Here is a 17500-nt window from a genome sequence, read left to right as displayed (position 1 = left end):
GAAACTGCGTCCCGATGCGTGAATGAAGGTGAGAAACTGCGTCCCGATGCGTGAATGAAGGTGAGAAACTGCGTCCCGATGCGTGAATGAAGGTGAGAAACTGCGTCCCGATGCGTGAATGAAGGTGAGAAACTGCGTCCCGATGCGTGAATGAAGGCGAGAAACTGCGTCCCGATGCGTGAATGAAGGCGAGAAACTGCGTCCCGATGCGTGAATGAAGGCGAGAAACTGCGTCCCGATGCGTGAATGAAGGCGAGAAACTGCGTCCCGATGCGTGAATGAAGGCGAGAAACTGCGTCCCGATGCGTGAATGAAGGTGAGAAACTGCGTCCCGATGCGTGAATGAAGGTGAGAAACTGCGTCCCGATGCGTGAATGAAGGCGAGAAACTGCGTCCCGATGCGTGAATGAAGGCGAGAAACTGCGTCCCGATGCGTGAATGAAGGCGAGAAACTGCGTCCCGATGCGTGAATGAAGGTGAGAAACTGCGTCCCGATGCGTTAATGAAGGCGAGAAACTGCGTCCCGATGCGTGAATGAAGGTGAGAAACTGCGTCCCGATGCGTGAATGAAGGCGAGAAACTGCGTCCCGATGCGTGAATGAAGGCGAGAAACTGCGTCCCGATGCGTGAATGAAGGTGAGAAACTGCGTCCCGATGCGTGTATAATTTTTTTTAAAGGAATAAAATAAAATTAAAAACTGCGTCCCGATGCGTGTATAATTTTTTTTTTTTTAAGGCGTCCCGATACCTGAATAAAGATTTTGAAAATAAATAAACAAAAAAGGCACCACAATACGTGAATAGAAATGAAAAAACTGTTTTCCAAGACATGAATAAAAATTTAAAAAAACGTAATGAGTAATAAAAATGTGGCTGTCTATTTACTTCTTCCTCATGTGTTTTTTTTTTTTCAGGAATGAATGTGGAACTCCAAAAAAATCAAATTACTTTTACTCACGTATTCCAGAAAAAAAAAATCATTATTTTTACTCACGTTTTCCAATTCAGTTTATCGCTCGTGAATGACGTTCAACCGTCGACTTTATTCTTGGTTGAGGTTGAACAACCAGGACGTGTATTTTCTCCACACGTGATAGATTTTAGAATCGGAATTACAGATGAACGGGGACGGCGAAATATATAACTAAATATAAATATTTTTGCTCACGTTACCCCCATTCCTGTTATGGAATGTGGCAAAATCTTCGTCAATATTTTTTACTCACGTTATCCCATATCTGTTTGATTTTTACGCTCTAAACAATCTGGATAATTGTCCATTTTTAGAGCTCGAAGAACAGTTAAATAGGTCAAGATAAATACTGCTAAAACCGTCGCTGGAGATCATGCTATTACTTTCACTCACGTTACCCCACTCATCGCTCGTGAATGACTTGCTTTAACCGATGACTTATTTATATTATTATCATTATTGATCATTCTGCATTGTCGCCACCTATATAAGAGCAAGAAGTAGAATTAAATGGATATAACGACAGGCCGACCTTAAGTTGGAAACGGCGAATCTTCACATAATTATTTTTTGCTCACGTTACCCCCATTCCTGTTCCTCGTTAAATGAATGAACCGTCTTAACCATCCCTCATTTTTACTGACTTTGTGAGATAAAATGACTTGGATTTTCACTGTCTTTTAAAACCGAAAGAACGGTTAAATGGACGAGGTAAATACACTCCGATCATACGACGAGGAATGCTGATATTTTCATATATTTTTTTTACTCACGTTATCCCATTTTGCGCATGAACGACGGCTAAGATCAAACAATCTAGATTTTTGCCGCTAATGACAGCATTTTTTTGAGCTGGAAGCACAGCTCAATGACAATAGTAAATACAGCCCAACCGCGGAATCAAAATCGGCCTTTATGTCACTTTATGTTGTTATTAATGTTACCATATTTTTTGTTTATCGTGCATCGACTGCTTTTTCGGTTACGAATGGGGAAAAAATGCAATTTCGCTGCTTAGAAACGCTTTTTTAGAGACGAAAGAAATTTATTAAAGACATGAAGTAAATACATACCAGTCATGCACTAGAAATCATTTTAAATATTTTACCCCATTTCTGTTCGTCGTTTCCGAATGACTTGACCATTGATTCTCTCGATTTCTATCTCTCAGTCTCTCTCCCTCACTCCTTCCTTCCTTCCTTCTCTCTCTCTCTCCCTCCCTCTCCCTCTCCCTCCCTCTTCCTCTCCCTCTCACGCTCTCTCCCTCTCCCTCCCTCCATCACTCCTGCCTTCCCACTCCCTCTCCTCCTCGCTCCCCCTCTCCCTCCCTTCCTCTCTCCCTCTCTCCCTTTCTCCCTCCTCCCTCTCCCTTCTTTTCCTCCTACTTCTTCCATCTTCTTAACCGGTAGAGCAGTTAAAGGGGCGAGGTAAATACAACCCTTTGGCACGAAGCGAATTGGCGAAATGTTCTTGCGAAATGACACGCCGAGTGAGTCAACGACCGGGGACTTCAATGCCGGAGGGAGAATGATTACTTTATATCGGCGTCGTTTGTGGAGAGATCCATTATATCGGGGTCGTCTAGGGGAGGTTCTTTATATCGGGGTCGTTTGGGGAAAGCATTTATATCGGGGTTATGTGTGGAAATCCATTATATCGGGGTTGTTTGGGGAGATTCTTTATATCGGGGTCGTTTGTGGATCTGAGATCCTTTATATCGGGGTCGTTTGTGGAGATCCTTTATATCAACGAGAGAGAGAGGGGGGGGGGGAAGACAAAGAGAGAGAGAGAGAGACAGAGAGACGGATAAACACCCACAAAGATAAACAAGAGAGATAAACACTTGGTCATACCGATAAAATGGACAAACTGATATATACACACACAAACAAACACATACAAACTTCTCATTATTCTTACTCACAGTCTATTTAATCTTATCGCTCTTACATACACACATACAAATATCCAAACAAGGAGAATATTAACAACTATTTAACAATTGTATATTTCACACCTTCGCTCAAAAACCTGATTCACAAATGCAATTTCCGTTTCTAAATGTCATTTCCTTCTGTGTTATAAATTGATATTCATTCTCTATGTGAGTATAAATGGAGAGGTGTGTGTCTGTGTGTGTGTGTGTGTGTGTGTGTGTGTGTGTGTGTGTGTGTGTGTGTGTGTGTGTGTGTGTGTGTGTGTGTGTGTGTGTGTGTGTGTGTGTGTGTGAAACTGTCTGTCTCTCCGTCTATCTATCCGTTTGTGTTTGGTTGTCTGTGTCTATCACTGTCTATTTATCTGTCTGCTCATCTGCATGCCTTGCCATTCTGGTATCTCTGCCTATCAACCAGCCTACATACCAAATAACTAACCTTTCCTTCTTTCTCTCTCTCTCTTCTCTCTTCTCTCTCTCTCTCTCTCTCTCTCTCTCTCTCTCTCTCTCTCTCTCTCTCTCTCTCTCTCTCTCTCTCTCTCTCTCTCTCTCTCTCTCTCTCTCTCTCTCCCTCTCTCTCTCTCCCTCTCTCTCTCTCTCTCTCTCTCTCTCTCTCTCTCTTCCTCTCTCTCTCTCTCTCTCCTACCAACTTACTTGCCCGCCTCCCTCCCTCCTACCAACCGCCTAACTTACCAACCTACTTACCAACCAACCGGCTTCTTCTCACACCCCCCCACCCCCACCCACCCACCCCCACCCACCCCCCCCCCCCCCCCCCACCCCCCGCCCCCACCTCCGCCCCGAGCCTCCTGCCGGCGCCGTAGAGCCAGGACGCCGCTCTGTGTGTGGCCTTGTCCTCACCCTCACTCCCACACCCTCTCTCTGTGTGAGTCATCCTTCGCTATCGTACATATGTACACTCTTCCTGCAGTTTCGTGTGCGTCTTTGGCCCTCGTGTGCGTGTGGATGTGTTTTCTGTGTGGTGCGGGGGTGGAAGTGTATGTATGCGTGGTTTTGTGTGTGTGTGTGTGTGTGTGTGTGTGTGTGTGTGTGTGTGTGTGTGTGTGTGTGTGTGTGTGTGTGTGTGTGTGTGTGTGTGTGTGTGTGTGTGTGTGTGTGTGTGTGTGTGTGTGAATAAAATGTTAAACGCTAAAATGTACATTTTAAGAGGTTAAATTATGTAGTATACAAAACACATAAAGGCAAAAATGTACATCAAAAACCGAAATTACTACAATATAAAATACACAAATGTAAATACAAGATATCAGAAATAATCTTTAAAGAAGTAACAGCCTAAAATAAACAGTATTTAAGGGCTAAAAATATCCAACATTGAAATAGAACATGCTGTATAAAATATCAGTTTTATGTTAATAGGAAAGCAATGGACCCTTTATGTTAATGTGTATTTGGGTCACTTTTTTTCTTTAGCTGTGGAAGAAATTAGCGAATCAGCTGTTTTGATTATCGACCAGTTTAGGCGCGAAATTTAAATTTAGATTTCTTTGGGGTGGTGATATATGAAAATATGTATTTTTAGGGTGTGAAGTAGTGGTGCTCATGGATATGGAGAAAATAATAATAATGATAATGATAAAATAGAGAGTAATGTCTCAATAAAAAATTCTTTGGTATTTGATCCAATATTCTTTTTCCATTGGTTTTTATTTTCATTGTCTGTTCCTCTTGTTCGCAAAGGATTATGGGTACCAACATTCCAAAACTTTTTTTTTGTAAAGAATTCTCAACTTTCCTCTTATATATTACATCAGTCTTACTACAGTCTCTCTACACATTACAATATATATTTTTCCTTTTTTTTAAATATAAGAATTCATAATCATAATCAGCTCACACGATCCACAATAAAAGAAAATAACAAAAAAAGGACAAAAAGCGAAATGAAACTTCATAAAAAAATGTAACAAAAGTGGACCAAAAAGACCGATAAAATTTGCTATAAACCGGCTTCATAGATTTAAGGTTAAACCGCAGCGAACCGGATAGGACAGCGCCTTCAGTGTCTTACAGAGGTCTTTTAATGCCCGGGGCAAACTCCTTCATTTTGTGCCTCAAAGACCCAGTGTAGAGAAGCCATGAATGAGAATGAATATCGAATATCTTCGCAATGCAAGAGATGTATCTGACCGGCTTCGAATATATATCTTCGTCAGAATTTATACGAATGAATATCTTCACGTAATAAGGATTAGAACACCGATTTTTTCCCTTTTATATAAAATTCATAAAGTAAAGGTATGAATATCGAATATCTTCGCAATGCAAGAGATGTATCTGACCGGCTTCGAAAATATATCTTTGTCAGAAATTAGGTGAATGAATTTCTTCACGTAATAAGGATTAAAACACCGATTTTTTTCACTTTTATATAAAATTCATAAAGGTATGAATGAGAATGAATTTCTTCGCGATACAAGAGATGTATTTGACCGTTTTGGAATATATATTTTCGTCAGAATTAATGCGAATGAATTTCTTCACGTAATAAGGATTAAAACACCGATTTTTTTTTCACTTTTATATAAAATTCATAAAGTAAAGGTATGAATATCGAATATCTTCGCAATGCAAGAGATGTATCTGACCGGCTTCGAAAATATATCTTCGTTAGAATTAATACGAATGAATTTCTTCGCGTAATATGGATTAAAACACCGATTTTTTTTCACTTTTATATAAAATTCATAAAGTAAAGGTATGAATATCGAATATCTTCGCAATGCAAGAGATGTATTTGACCGGCTTCGAATATATATCTTCGTCAGAATTAATACGAATGAATTTCTTCACGTATTTAAGATTAAAACACCGATTTTTTTCACTTTTATATAAGATTCATAAAGGTATGAATGAGAATGAATTTCTTCGCAATACAAGAGATGTATCTGACCGGCTTCGAATATATATCTTTGTCAGAAATTTGCCGAATGAATTTCTTCACGTAATAAGGATTAGAACACCGATTTTTTCACTTTTATATAAAATTCATAAAGGTATGAATGAGAATGAATTTCTTCGCAATACAAGAGATGTATTTGACCGGCTTCGAATATATATCTTCGTCAGAAATACATATATTTCTGACGAAGATATAATCGCATTTCATATCTTTTCTGTCTTTGTCCAACATGAATACAGTTCAAGGACTCAGGTATAAGACCTAGTACTGAGACATATTATGAGAAAAGAGAAATAGTTTGAATATGTATACACAGATGAAACACACACACACACACACACACACACACACACACACACACACACACACACACATACACGCACACACGCACACACACACACACACACACACACACACACACACACACACACACACACACAAATTATTCGATCTAAACTAGAATTTCAAAATAAGTCTTATTTCCCTTAGGAGATACCTCCCCCCCACCTCCCCACCTCCCCACCTCCCCACCCACCCCCTTCTCTGCACACGCCCTTGAAATAATTGAGGGAAAATTGGTGTCGTCGTTACAACATGAACGGATAAAAATCTACTGGTCAGAAGTTGATTTAGTGACACGAGGACAAACGACAAACCACGAGACCATTTTTTGTTTCTTGAAGAATGAAATTTCCGAATTTTACAGAACGATAAATCTACTTTAATGAATTTTTGAAGGGAAAAAAAATCAGCGTGAACCCTTATTTTCAGCAAGGATGATAATTATATTACTGAATGAAAACGATGATAAAATGGTAATGACACTGATAATGATCAAATATTAGTATAAACAATAACAAAACAACAGCAGTGAAAATTATGATGCTGATAATAATTTTTAAAAATCATAATAATAGTAATACTAATACTAATAATAATAATAGTAGTTATAATCATAATAACAATAATAATAGTGACATTATCTTAGTAATAATGATAATAATAACATTAAATTAGCAATAATAATAATAAAAGTAGTGATAGTAATCACAACAATAACAACCACATTATATTAGCAATAATAATAATAGCAGTAGTGATAGTCATCATAACAACCACAACCACAGCCACAACTACAACACTGGAAAGAGCCGGCAACCCTACCTGACGCGGCGAGGTGCACTTGGAGAGACTTTCCTGGACGAGCTGCGGGCTGGAGCTGGTCTGCGGGCGGCGGGCTGAGTGCGGGCGGGAGACTGGAGGAGGGCGAGGTGTGCGAGCTCTGACGTCGAAGGAGAGAGAGAGAGAGAGGAAGAGACAGAGAGAGAGAGAGAGAGGGAGAGAAGGGGGGTAGGAGGAAGGGAGGGAGGGAGACAGGGAGAATTTTAACCTTACCGGATGGAGCTAAAGATTTCATTACGGTTTGGACGGGTTTTCTTTATTCTTCGGGAGAAAGGGTGTGTTTTTTTATTTTTTTATTTGTTGTTTTATCTTATTTATTATTGTTATTTATTTTGTAGGTGTTTTTAGGGATTTGTAAAGTTTGTGGGTTGGTTACTATGTCAGATTTTTTCGTAAGTTTTGGACTATTCTTTGTGGAAAAACCAAGACTTTTCGTCGCAAAAAGAAGAAAAAAAAGTACAAAACATTTCTCCAGACTTTTAAAAAAATAAGCAAAACTGCACCTTAGCTACATATTAAAAGGCAACACCCCCTCCCCCCCCTCCCTCCCTCCTCCCCACCAGCACAGAGAAAAACCCAAAACCAAAAACAAAAACAAAAAATAAAAACACACGATTCAAAGAAAACGCGTCACGAGTTGCGGTGATGTCATGGGAAACCTATTTCCACGGCGCCTTTAGCATCCTGACCTTTTGGGCTGACTTTGGTGACGAGATTGGGAGACTTTGCCGCCCCTTCTCCCTGTCCTTCCCTCCTCCCCTCCCCCTCTTCCCCTCTCTCCTTACCCTCCTCCCTCTCCCTCCCTAACACCTCCTTCCTTCCCCCCCTCCCTCATCCCCCTCCTTCCCTTACTCTCGTACGTACCCCTTCCTCCTCCTTGACCTCCCTCCCCTCCCCCTTCCCCTTCCCCTCCGCCTCCCTCTCCCCCCTTCCCCTCCATCCATTCCCCTACCCCCTTCCCCTCCCATCTTTCCCTCCCGCCTTCCCTCCTTCCCTCCCTTCCCCTCCACCATCCCTCCTTCCCTCCCTCCTTTCCCTCCCCCTCCTTCCTCTTATCCCTCCTTCCCTTCCCCCTTCCTCTCCCCCTCCCCCTTCCCCCTCCCCCTCCACTCCCTCTTCCCCTCCCTCCACCCTCTCCTTCCCCCTTCCTCTCTTCCTTCCCTCCCTTCCCCTCCTACCCCTCCCTCCCCCCTTCCTCTCCCTTCCCCCTCCCCTTCCTCTCCTTCCCCTCTCCCTCCTCCCCTCCATCCCCTCCTCTCACCGACCTGCCTCCGAATCTCAGAAAATTTTACATGTTTTGGCTACAACCTTCGAGCCTGTCCTTGCCTCATCCATCTCAATGTCATATGGTTCCTTATCCTCAGTCTGGAAAAATACCTGTGTGTGGGTGTGGGTGTGGGTGTGGGTGTGGGTGTGTGTGTGTGTGGGTGTGTGTGTGTGTGTGTGTGTGTGTGTGTGTGTGTGTGGGGGTGTGGGTGGGTGGGGGTGGGTTGGGTGTGTGGGGTGTTTGGGGGTGGGTGGGTGTGTGGGTGGGTGTGGTGTGTGTGTGCGTGTGGGTGGGTGGGGTGCGTGTGTGTGTGGGTTTGGGTGTGGGTGGGTGGATGTGGGTGGGTTTGTGTGTGTGTGTGTGTGGTGTGTTGGGTGGGTGTGGCGTGAATAAGGCAGAGAACTGCGTTCCGATGCGTGAATGAAGGTGAGAAACTGCGTCCCGATGCGTGAATGAAGGTGAGAAACTGCAGTCCCGATGCCGCGTGAATGAAGGTGAGAAACTGTGTCCTGATTCGTACGAAGGTGAGGAACTGCGTCCTGATGCGTGAATGAAGGCGAGAAACTGCGTCCCGATGCGTGAATGAAGGCGAGAAACTGCGTCCCGATGCGTGAATGAAGGTGAGAAACTGCGTCCTGATGCGTGAATGAAGGTGAGAAACTGCGTCCTGATGCGTGAATGAAGGCGAGAAACTGCGTCCTGATGCGTGAATGAAGGCGAGAAACTGCGTCCCGATGCGTGAATGAAGGCGAGAAACTGCGTCCGATGCGCGAATGAAGGTGAGAAACTGGCGTCTGGCTGAGTGCGAATGAAGCGTGGTGAGAAACTGCGTCCCGATGCGTGAATGAAGGTGAGAAACTGTGTCCCGATGCGTGAATGAAGTAGAAACTGCGTCCCGATGCGTGAATGAAGGTGAGAAACTGCGTCCTGATGCGTGAATGAAGGTGAGAAAACTGCTCCTGATGAGTGAATGAAGACGAGAAACTGCGTCCCTGCGTGAATGAAGACGAGAAACTGCGTCCCGATACGCGTGAATGAAGGCGAGAAACTGCGTCCCGATGCGAATGAAGGCGAGAAACTAAGCTTCCCGATGCGTGAATGAAGACGAAACTGCGTCCCAATGCGCAGAATGAAGGTGAGAAACTCATGTCCCGATGCTGAATGAAGACGAGAAACTGCGTCCCGATGCGTGAATGAAGTTGAGAAACTGCGTCCCGATGCGTGAATGAAGTTGAGAAACTGCGTCCCAATGCGTGAATGAAGTTGAGAAACTGCGTCCCGATGCGTGAATGAAGTTGAGAAACTGCGTCCCGATGCGTGAATGAAGGCGAGAAACTGCGTCCCGATGCGTGAATGAAGTTGAGAAACTGCGTCCCGATGCGTGAATGAAGTTGAGAAACTGCGTCCCGATGCGTGAATGAAGGTGAGAAACTGCGTCCCGATGCGTGAATGAAGTTGAGAAACTGCGTCCCGATGCGTGAATGAAGTTGAGAATTATGTCTTACGCGTGAATGAAGGTGAGAAACTGCGTCCCGATGCGTGAATGAAGTTGAGAAACTGCGTCCCGATGCGTGAATGAAGTTGAGAAACTGCGTCCCGATGCGTGTATAAAGATTTTTAAAGGAATGAAATAAAATTAAAAACTGCGTCCCGATGCGCGTATAAATATTTTTAAAGGCGTCCCGATACCTGAATAAAGATTTTGAAAATAAATAAACAAAAAAAGGCGCCACAATACGTGAATAGAAATGAAAAACTGTTTTCCAAGACATGAATAAAAAAAAAACATAATGAGTAATAAAAATGTGGCTGTCTATTTACTTCTTCCTCATGTGGGTTTTTTTCAGGAATGAATGTGGAACTCCAAAAAAATCAAATTACTTTTACTCACGTATTCCAGAAAAAAAAATCATTATTTTTACCCACGTTTTCCAATTCAGTTTATCGCTCGTGAATGACGTTCAACCGTCGACTTTATTCTTGGTTGAGGTTAAACTACCAGGACGTGCATTTTCTCCACACGTGATAGATTTTAGAATCGGAATTACAAATGAACGGGGACGGCGAAATATATAACTAAATATAATCATTTTTGCTCACGTTACCCCCATTCCTATTATGGAATGTGGCAAAATCTTCAATATTTTTTACTCACGTTATCCCATTCCTGTTTGATCTTTACGCTCTAAACAATCTGGATAATTGTCCATTTTTAGAACTCGAAGAACAGTTAAATAGATCAAGATAGATACTGCTAAAACCGTCACTGGAGATCATGCTATTACTTTTGCTCACGTTACCCCCCATTCATCGCTCGTGAATGACTTGCTTTAACCGATGACTGATTTTTATTATTATCATTATTAATCATTCTGCATTGTCGCCACCTTTATAAGAGCAAGAAGTAGAATTGAATGGATATAACGACAGGCCGATCTTAAGTTAGGAACGGCGAAATCTTCATATAATTATTTTTTGCTCACGTTACCCCCATTCCTGTTCCTCGTTGAATGAATGAACCGTCTTAACCATCCCTCATTTTTACTGACTTTGTGAGATAAAATGACTTGGATTTTCACCGTCTTTTAAAACCGAAAGAACGGTTAAATGGACGAGGTAAATATACTCCGATCATACGACGAGGAATGCTGATATTTTCATATATTTTTTTTACTCACGTTATCCCATTTTGCGCATGAACGACGACTAAGATAAAACAACCTAGATTTTGCCGCTAATGACAGCATTTTTTTGAGCTGAAAGCACAACTCAATGACAATAGTAAATACAGCCCAACCGGTTAATCAAAATCTGCCTTTATGTTACTTTATGTTGTTATTTATGTTCCCATATTTTTTGTTTATCGTGCATCGACTGCTTTTTCGGTAACGGTTGAGAAAAATAGGCAATTTCGCTGTTTAGAAACGCTTTTTTAGAGACGAAAGAAATTTTAAAAAGTCTTGAAATAAATACATACCAGTCATGCACTAGAAATCATTTTAAATATTTTACCCCATTTCTGTTCGTCGTTTCCGAATGACTTGACCATTGATTCTCTCGATTTCTATCTCTCACTTTCTCTCCCTCACTCCTTCCTTCCTTCCTTCCTTCTCTCTCTCTCTCCCTCTCCCTCTCACTCTCTTTCCTCTCCCTCCCTCACTCCTGCCTTCCCACTCTCCCTCCTCCTCCTCTTCCTTCCCTCCCTCTCCCTCCTCCCTCTCCCTCCCTCCTTCCCTCCCCCTCTCCCTCCTACTCTCCCTTTCTCCCTCCTCCCTCTCCCTTCTTTTCCTCCTTCTTCTTCCATCTTCTTAACCGGAAGAGCAGTTAAAGGGGCGAGGTAAATACAACCCTTTGGCACGAAGCGAATTGGCGAAATGTTCTTGCGAAATGACACGCCGAGTGAGTCAACGACCGGGGACTTCAATGCCGGAGGGAGAATGATTACTTTATATCGGCGTCGTTTGTGGAGAGATCCATTATATCGGGGTCGTCTAGGGGAGGTTCTTTATATCGGGGTCGTTTGGGGAAATCACTTATATCGGGGTTGTTTGGGGAGATTCTTTATATCGGGGTCGTTTGTGGAGATCCTTTATATCAACGGATATAATGGACGAGGTTTTCTTAGTGTTGAATTGGAATATAGACCTTATGTACTGTTTTTAATTGATAAGCTGTAAGGGTGAGAGAGAGAGAGAGAGGGGGGGGGAAGACAAAGAGAGAGAGAGAGAGAGACAGAGAGACGGATAAACACCCACAAAGATAAACAAGAGAGATAAACACTTAGTCATACCGATAAAATGTACATACTGATATACACACACAAACAAACACACATACAAAAATCTCATTATTCTTACTCACAGTCTATTTAATCTTATCGCTCTTACATACACACATACAAATATCCAAACAAGGAGAATATTAACAACTATTTAACAATTGTATATTTCACACGCGCTCAAAAACCTGATTCACAAATGCAATTTCCGTTTCTAAATGTCATTTCCTTCTGTGTTATAAATTGATATTCATTCTCTATGTGAGTATAAATGGAGAGGTGTGTGTGTGTGTGTGTGTGTGTGTGTGTGTGTGTGTGTGTGTGTGTGTGTGTGTGTGTGTGTGTGTGTGTGTGTGTGTGTGTGTGTGTGTGTGAAACTGTCTGTCTGTCTCTCCGTCTATCTATCCGTTTGTGTTTAGTTATCTGTGTCTATCACTGTCTATTTATCTGTCTGCTAATCTGCATGCCTTGCCATTCTGATATCTCTGCCTATCAACCAGCCTACATACCAAATAACTAACCTTTCCTTCTCTCTCTCTCTCTCTCTCTCTCTCTCTCTCTCTCTCTCTCTCTCTCTCTCTCTCTCTCTCTCTCTCTCTCTCTCTCTCTCTCTCTCTCTCTCCCTTTCCCTCTCTCCTTCTCTCTCCCTCCCTCTCCATCTCCCTCTCCTTCTCCCTCGCTCCCTCTTCCTCTCCCTCTCCCTCTCTCTTCATCTCCCTCTCCCTCTCCTCCCTCTCCCTCTCTCTCTCTCTCTCTCCATTCCTACCAACTTACCCACTTACCTCCCTCCCTCCCTACCAACCGCCTAACTTACCAACCTACTTACCAACCAACCGGCTTCTTCTCACACCCCCACCCCCACCCCCCCCCCGCCCCCCGCGCCCCCACCCCGCCCAGAGCTCCTGCCGGCGCCGTAGAGCCAGGACGCCGCTCTGTGTGTGACCTTGTCCTCACCCTCACTCCCACACCCTCTCTCTGTGTGAGTCATCCTTCGCTATCGTACATATGTACACTCTTCCTGCAGTTTCGTGTGCGTCTTGGCCCTCGTGTGCGTGTGGATGTGTTTTCTGTGTGGTGCGGGGGTGGAAGTGTATGTATTGGTATTTGTGTGTGTGTGTGTGTGTGTGTGTGTGTGTGTGTGTGTGTGTGTGTGTGTGTGTGTGTGTGTGTGTGTGTGTGTGTGTGTGTGTGTGTGTGTGTGTGTGTGTGTGATGTTAAACGCTAAAATGTATATTTTAAGAGGTTAAATTATAAAGTAAACAAAACACATAAAGGCAAAATGTACAATATCAAACACGAAATTAGTACAATATAAAATGCACAAATGTAAGTACAAGATATCAGAAATAATCTTTAAAGAAGTAACAGCCTAAAATAAACAGTATTTAAGGGCTAAAAATACCCAACATTAAAATAAAACATGCTGTATAAAATATCAGTTTTATGTTAATAGGAAAGCAATGGACCCTTTATGTTAATCTGTGTTTGGGTCACTTTTTTCTTTAACTGTGGAAGAAATTAGCGAATCAGCTGTTTTGATTATCGACCAGTTTAGGCGCGAATTTTAAATTTAGATTTCTTTGGGGTGGTGATATATGAAAATACGTATTTTTAGGGTGTGAAGTAGTGGTGCTCATGGATATTGGAGAAAATAATAATAATGACAATGATAAAATAGAGAGTAATGTCTCAATAAAAAATTCTTTGGTATTTGATCCAATATTATTTTTCCATTGGTTTTTATTTTCATTGTCTGTTCCTCTTGTTCGCAAAGGATTATGGGTACCAACATTCCTAAACTTTCTTTTGTAAAGAATTCCTCTTATATATTACATCAGTCTTACTACAGTCTCTCTACACATTACAATATATATTTTTCCTTTTTTTAAATATAAGAATTCTAACATAATCAGCTCACACGATCCATAATAAAAGAAAAAATAACAAAAAAGGACAAAAAGAGAGATAAAACCATAAAAAAAATGTAACAAAAGTGGACCAAAAAGACCGATAAAATTTGCTATAAACCGGCTTCATAGATTTAAGGTTAAACCGCAGCGAACCGGATAGGACAGCGCCTTCAGTGTCTTACAGAGGTCTTTTAAGGCCCGGGGCAAACTCCTTCATTTTGTGCCTCAAAGACCCAGTGTAGAGAAGCCATGAATGAGAATGAATATCGAATATCTTCGCAATGCAAGAGATGTATCTGACCGTTTTGGAATATATATCTTTGTCAGAAATTAGGCGAATGAATTTCTTCACATATTAAGGATTAAAACACTGATTTTTTTCACTTTTATATAAGATTCATAAAGGTATGAATGAGAATGAATATCTTCGCAATACAAGAGATGTATCTGACCGTTTTGGAATATATATCTTTGTCAGAAATTTGGTGAATGAATTTCTTCACGTAATAAGGATTAAAACACTGATTTTTTTCACTTTTATATAAAATTCATAAAGTAAAGGTATGAATGAGAATGAATATCGAATATCTTCGCAATGCAAGAGATGTATTTGACCGTTTTGGAATATATGTTCTTCGCTTTATAATAAAATGAGAATGAATTTCTTCGCAATACAAGAGATGTATTTGACCGGCTTCGAATATATATCTTTGTCAGAAATTTGGTGAATGAATTTCTTCACGTAATAAGGATTAAAACACCATTTTTTTTTTCCTTTTTATATAAAATTCATAAAGTAAAGGTATGAATGAGAATGAATTTCTTCGCAATACAAGAGATGTATTTGACCGGTTTCGAGTATATCTTCGTCAGAAATACATATATTTCTGACGAAGATATAATCGCATTCATATCTTTTCTGTCTTTGTCCAACATGAATACAGTTCAAGGACTCAGGTATAAGACCTAGTACTGAGACATATTATGAGAAAAGAGAAATAGTTTGAATATGTATACACACACACACACACACACACATAAATAAACACACACACACACACACACACACACACACACACACACACAAATTATTCGATCTAAAGTAGAATTTCAAAATAAGTCTTATTTCCCTTAGGAGATACCCCCCCACCTCCCCACCCACCCCCTTCTCTGCACACGCCCTCGAAATTATTGAAGGAAAATTGGTGTCGTCGTTACAACATGAACGGATAAAAATCTACTGGTCAGAAGTTGATTTAGTGACACGAGGACAAACGACAAACTACGAGACCACCATTTTTTGTTTCTTGAAGAATGCCATTTCCGAATTTTACAGAACGATAAATCTACTTTAAGAATTTTTGAAGGGAAAAAAAATCGGCGTGAACCCTTATTTTCAGTAAGGATAATAACTAAATTACTGAATGAAAACGATGATAAAATGGTGATGACACTGATAATGATTAAATATTAGTATAAACAATAACAAAACAACAGCAGTGAAAATTATAATGCTGATAATAATAACAAAAATCATAATAATAGTAGTAATAATAATAATAATAGTAGTAGTAGTAGTTATAATCATAATAACAATAATAATAGTGACATTATATTAGTAATAATGATAATAATAACATTAAATTAGCAATAATAATAATAGCAGTAGTGATAGTAATCATAACAACCACAACAACCACAACCACAGCCACAACTACAACACTGGAAAGAGCCGGCAACCCTACCTGACGCGGCGAGGTGCACTTGGAGAGACTTTCCTGGACGAGCTGCGGGCTGGAGCTGGTCTGCGGGCGGCGGGCTGAGTGCGGGCGGGAGACTGGAGGAGGGCGAGGTGTGCGAGCTCTGACGTCGAAGGAGAGAGAGAGGAAGAGACAGAGAGAGAGAGAGAGGGAGAGAAGGGGGTAGGAGGGAGGGAGGGAGGGAGACAGGGAGAATTTTAACCTTACCGGATGGAGCTAAAGATTTCATTACAGTTTGGACGGGTTTTCTTTATTCTTCGGGAGAAAGGGTGTGTGTTTTGAATTTGTTATGTGTTGTTTTATCTTATTTATTATTTGTTATCTATCTTCTAGGTGTTTTTAGGGATTTGCAAAGTTTGTGGGTTGGTTACTATGTCAGATTTTTTCGCAAGTTTTGGACTATTATTTGTGGAAAAATCAAGACTTTTCGTCCTAAAAAGAAGAAAAAAAGTAAAAAACATTTTCCAGACCTTTTAAAAAAATAAGCAAAACTGCACCTTAGCTACATATTAAAAGGCAACACCACCTCCCCCCTCCCCTTCCCCCTCCCCACCAGCAGAGAAAAACCCAAAACCAAAAACAAAAACAAAAAATAAAAACACACGATTCAAAGAAAACGCGTCACGAGTTGCGGTGATGTCATGGGAAACCTATTTCCACGGCGCCTTTAGCATCCTGACCTTTTGGGCTGACTTTGGTGACGAGATTGGGAGACTTTGCCGCTCCTTCTCCCTCCTTCCCCTCCCCCTCCCCCTTCCCCTCTCTCCTTACCCCTCCCCCTCCCTCCTAACACCTCCTTCCTTCCCCCTCTCCCTCCCTCATCCCCCTCCTTCCCTTACTCTCGTACCCCCCTTCCTCCTACTTCACCTCCCTCCATCCCCCCTCCCCCCTTCCCTCCCACCATCCCTGTCCCCCTTTCCTTCCCTCCATCCTCCCTACCCCCCTCCCCTCCCATCTTTCCCTCCCGCCTTCCTCCTCCTTCCCCCCCTTCCTCTCCCCCTCCCCCCTTCCCCTCCCCCCTCCTTCCCCTCCCTCCACCCTCTCCTCCCCCCTTCCTCTCCTTCCCCCTCCACCCTCTCCTTCCCCCGCCTCCTCCTTCCCCCCTTCCTTCCCCCCTCCCTCCTCCCCTCCCTCCCCTCCTCTCACCGACCTGCCTCCGAATCTCAGAAAATTTTACATGTTTTGGCTACAACCTTCGAGCCTGTCCTTGCCTCATCCATCTCAATGTCATATGGTTCCTTATCCTCAGTCTGGAAAAATACCTGTGTGTGTGTGTGTGGGTGGGTGTGTGGGTGGGTGGGTGTGGGTGTGGGTGTGTGTGTGTGTGTGTGTGAAAGACAGAGACAGAGAGAGAGAGCGTGTGTGGGTGTGGGTGTGGGTGTGGGTGTGTGTGTGTGGGTGGTGTGGGTGGGTGTGGGTGTGTGTGTGGGGGTGAGTGGGTGGATGGGATTGGTGGGTGGGTGGGTGTGTGTATGTGGTGTGTGCGTGTGTGTGCGTGTGTATGTGTCTGTATTGGTGTGTGTGTGCGTGTGTATGTGTCTGTATTGGTGTGTGTGTGCGTGTGTATGTGTGTCTGTATTGGTGTGTGTGTGCGTGTGTACGTTAGTTTTTACGACATCGTGTTTGCAAGTCCGTGCGAGGGCCTTCGTGTGCGATTACCTGTGTACGTGTCCATCTTCCTTTCTTTTCGTTCTCTCTCTCTCTCTCTGTCTCTCTCTCTCTCTCTCTCTCTCTCTCTCTCTCTCTTTCTCTTTCTCTTTCTCTTTCTCTCTCT

At 42.3% G+C, this 17500-nt stretch overlaps 1 protein-coding gene across 1 annotated transcript in view; it reads right to left on the bottom strand.

Moving 5' to 3' along the window:
* Positions 1–7127, bottom strand: part of LOC138866921 (crustacean calcium-binding protein 23-like) — a 21168-nt gene extending 14041 nt beyond the window's left edge. Inside the window, exon 1 of the mRNA XM_070141186.1 lies at positions 6994–7127. The gene's annotated coding sequence lies outside the window, so the exon portion shown is untranslated. The remainder of the gene's footprint in view (positions 1–6993) is intronic.
* Positions 7128–17500: the final 10373 nt, after the last annotated feature.

Source organism: Penaeus vannamei, chromosome 27, assembly GCF_042767895.1.
Source record: "Penaeus vannamei isolate JL-2024 chromosome 27, ASM4276789v1, whole genome shotgun sequence".
NCBI classification, from domain to species: domain Eukaryota; kingdom Metazoa; phylum Arthropoda; class Malacostraca; order Decapoda; family Penaeidae; genus Penaeus; species Penaeus vannamei.
Note: the sequence above shows the minus strand (reverse complement) of the source record. Positions and strands in the feature narration are given on the sequence as shown.